The 3,803-nt window shown below is 43.0% G+C and overlaps 1 long non-coding RNA gene across 1 annotated transcript; it reads left to right on the forward strand.

Moving 5' to 3' along the window:
* The first annotated feature begins 1,804 nt into the window (after positions 1-1,804).
* LOC108888637 (uncharacterized) lies at positions 1,805-3,537 on the forward strand. Its single transcript, XR_001961866.2, has 2 exons — positions 1,805-3,251; positions 3,401-3,537. It is a non-coding gene; the product is annotated as an uncharacterized LOC108888637 (long non-coding RNA).
* The last annotated feature ends 266 nt before the right edge of the window (positions 3,538-3,803 follow it).

Below are 3,803 nucleotides of genomic sequence, written 5' to 3' on the forward strand. Positions count from 1 at the left end.
ATCTGCATAACAATGGAAGTTTATGGAGTGATTCATGATAATGTTGCACAAGGGAAGCATATACAAGGTGAATAGAATTGGTCCAAGCACTGACCCTTGTGGAACTCTGTGTCTAACTTCTGTGTACATGGAGGAGTTGTTGTTAACATGTACAAACTGAAGCCTATGAGATAGATAGGACCAGTTTAGTGTGGTTCTTTTAATGCCAATAAAGTGCTCTAGTCTCTGTAAAAGGATGTGATGGTCAATCGTATCCAAAGCAGCACTGAGATCAAACAAGACAAATACAGAAACAAGTCCATTGTTTGATACAATTAGGAGATCATTTGTAACTTTTTGAGTGCTGTCTCTGTGCTATGATACATCTAAATCCCAACTGAAAATCCTCAAACTATTGTCCTGTAGAAAGTCACACAACTGTTTTGCAACTGCTTTCTCCAGGATCTCAGAAAGAGAGGGGGGGTTAGATATAGATCTATAGTTGGCTAATATGTCTGGATCGAGAGTAGTCTTTTTCAGAAAGAGGTTTTGAGAGGTTCACAGATGGATGTGGCACATAGCTTGTTCATGTTCACAGATTTAACATATCCAATACAGAACTGCATATTAAGAGCAAAGCTCCTTGAGTTGGGATGGGGTCTAAGAGACAGGTTGAAGGTTTAGATGAAGAAATAGTTGGGGTTAGCTGGTGGAGGCAAATGGGAGAAAAACAGTCTAGGTCAGGTTTCGCAGCTGTTACTAGTATCCTGTGTTTTGAGATAAATCAGTGCTGGTTGAATGCAGGCGGTGATGAATGTTGTTTCTAATAGTAAACATTTTAGATCTATATGGATCTATAAAGCTGTGACTCTCTGTCAGCCTGGCTACAGTGCTGAAAAGAAACCTAGGGTTGTTCTTATTTTCCTCTATTAATGATGAGTAATAGGCAGTTCTGGGATTACAGAGGGCCTTCTTACACATTTTAATGCTATCTTGCCAGGTGAAGCAGGATTCCTTCAGTTTGGTAGTATGCCATTTCAAGTGTGATATTTGTCTTAGTGTACAGGTTCGAGAGTTACTAGCAATTAATAGCAATTAGTGTTTTCTACCTTAGGTGTGACAGACTAAGAACAAGGCTTTCAAATGAGTTATAATTGATTTTATGTTTAGGTTAATTAGTAAACTGGAGTCGAAAATGGCTGCAACCCCATCTCCATGGCCGGTGCCTTGATTTAGTTAATTTAAGTGATCGGGGGGGGCAGGTACAGTCTCTATGGGGTAATGAGGGGATGACTGAAAGTGGGATGAATAATGTCTCTTCCATACCATACCAGACCATGACTCCCTCAGATGAGCTCCAAGTTTCTATAAAGCCCACCTCGACAGCCAGAGGTTGAGTGAAGACATGCGGCTATACATGTCATCACTGGTGAGATTGGGCAGGGGACCAGAGAAAACTGCGGTGTCCGACGTTGTCTTACACATCGACTCAACATTAACTTTAGTGAGCTCTGACTGGCATAGTCAGGTGTCATTAGTGCAGACGAACCATATTTATGTTTATCTTTAGTCAGCAGCTTTAGATATCATTCTGGGTCACCCACTCTGGCCCCAGGAATTTAAACTATGGTTGCTGGTGTGTCGCTATCTTCACGTTCCGCAGAATGGAGTTGCCAATCACCAGAGTTTGCTCCTTAGCGGGTGTGTCGCTAAGTGGGGGGTATCTGTTTGAAATGTGAACTGAATGGTGATCAGCAGTGGGCTTTTGCCTCCAACTATGCCTGTCCTTACAAACAGTCACCCAGCCAGCCTGCTCAGGAACTGCCGCAGCAATGCTAACAGGAGCTATGCCTGGTTGGTCTGCACTGACTATGGGGGGCTGGCTAGCACGAGCTACTGAATTTGCTTCCATGGTGCAGAGCCAGGTCTCTAATTCACTAAGCCTTGCCTCAAGCACAGTAAACGAACTACATTTATTACACATACCATCATCATTAAATGAGGCAGAGGAGTAACTGAGCATCTGACACGTAGAGCAAGAGAGAGCAGGAGAGGGAGAAGGAGAGCAAGAAGCCATGGCTAGCAGTTCAGCTAAAGTCACTAGCAGAGGATAGTGTGAATCGGTGTAGAAGTGGCGAAAGAGTCGCACAGAATAAAAGAGTTGAGGGTGAATTAGCAACTTCTGTTACTGTGAATGTGCAGATTAAGTTGGTGATGAAGACACAGATGTAGTGTTGGTAAGAGAAAAATGATATAAACTGAGACAGACAGCAATCTGAAACACGTTGCACGTCACGCTGCACGTTAGCATGTCAGCACGTCAGCACAATCAACAGACAACTAAATGCAATATCTAAATATACAGTGTTTCACCTGGGGTGACTGTTATGATGTGGTAGGTTTTCTTGCAGGGTGGGTTCATGTAGTGGTATAATAACTGATAATAATCCACTATAAACTCGCAGAGAACTCGGACTAGCTTCCCTGTCATCAGCGTCAGAGACACTGTCATCATGTTCAGACGTTTGGGGTCAATATCTGTTCATCTATGATTTAAAATCTTAATAACAGTTATGGGAGATTTTCATGGGCTTAATATAACAAGTCGTCAGCCTGTCTCCTCTGCTCAGGAGAAGAGATGAACACAGCTGTGACAACAAAATGTGACACCACCTCACATCAATAATAACATCAATAAAATATTTAGTTTTCTTGACAGAGTAATTGACATGGAAGTTGACACCATTTTGTCACCTGACGGCCACTGCAGAATCTCCAACACGCTCAGAGAGGGAAAGTTCAGGGGACGAGTATTCAGTTGGCAATCTGTGTTCTCACCACTAGAGGTCACTAAATCCTACACACTGCTGCTTTAAACTGTTGAGATCCTGAACTGATCCAGCATGTAACCACCTGGCTCTTCTCAGTGACCTTTAACCTCCACTGATGTTGTGCATTTAGTCAGTGGTCAGTTTATTAGGTGCAGCCAGTATTAAATCTATGTCAATCCTGTAATGAATCCTCAGGTGAATCCAGTCTGAGTTGCTGCTGAGTTGAACTGCATCATCCAAGAGGTGTTTCTGATATTTGCTGATATCAATCTGAGTGACTGATCAATAACTATGTGGCTCATCAATAACCATGTGACCACCTGCCTGTGTCCAGGCTGCCTGCGGCAAGTATGAAGGACCCTGCACCAAGGAGTTTGATCCAGTCTGTGGCAGTGATGGGACCACCTATGGCACAGAGTGTGTTCTCTGCCTGCACAACAGGTAACACACATCTATAAGTACACACACATACACACACACATACACGCGAGCACACACGCACGCACACACACACACACACACACACACACACACACACACGTACATCAAACTACAATGTTCTAATGTCATCTGCTGTTTTTTTTCTGCAGGAAAGAGAAGAAGAATGTGAAGGTAGCATTCAAAGGAGTGTGCTCTCATTAACCAACTGTGGTGGACACACACATGCACACACACACACACACATTCCCTGTATGTTGCCATCTGAATAAAGCTCCATCCTGCAGCAGTCTCCTGTGTTCTACTTCAGACTAGTTCTATATCTACAGCCCAGTTCAGGCCTACAGTTCATACCAGTCAGTAAGTAGGTAGGACATGTAGTCAGAGTCAGTCTCCTCTTGTAATGACTATAGCTTTATATGTGTTTTCTGGTTCTGTTCAGTCTCTCACAGCTCTTGGTTCAGGTCCTGGTTTAATACATAAAAACACATTAATGATTTCAACCTCCAAATAACAAAGGTGCCTTCCTCTCAGGATCATTTATGGTTTTATGCC

The sequence above is a fragment of the Lates calcarifer genome, unplaced genomic scaffold (genome assembly GCF_001640805.2).
Source record: "Lates calcarifer isolate ASB-BC8 unplaced genomic scaffold, TLL_Latcal_v3 _unitig_1396_quiver_1945, whole genome shotgun sequence".
Lineage (NCBI taxonomy): Eukaryota > Metazoa > Chordata > Actinopteri > Centropomidae > Lates > Lates calcarifer.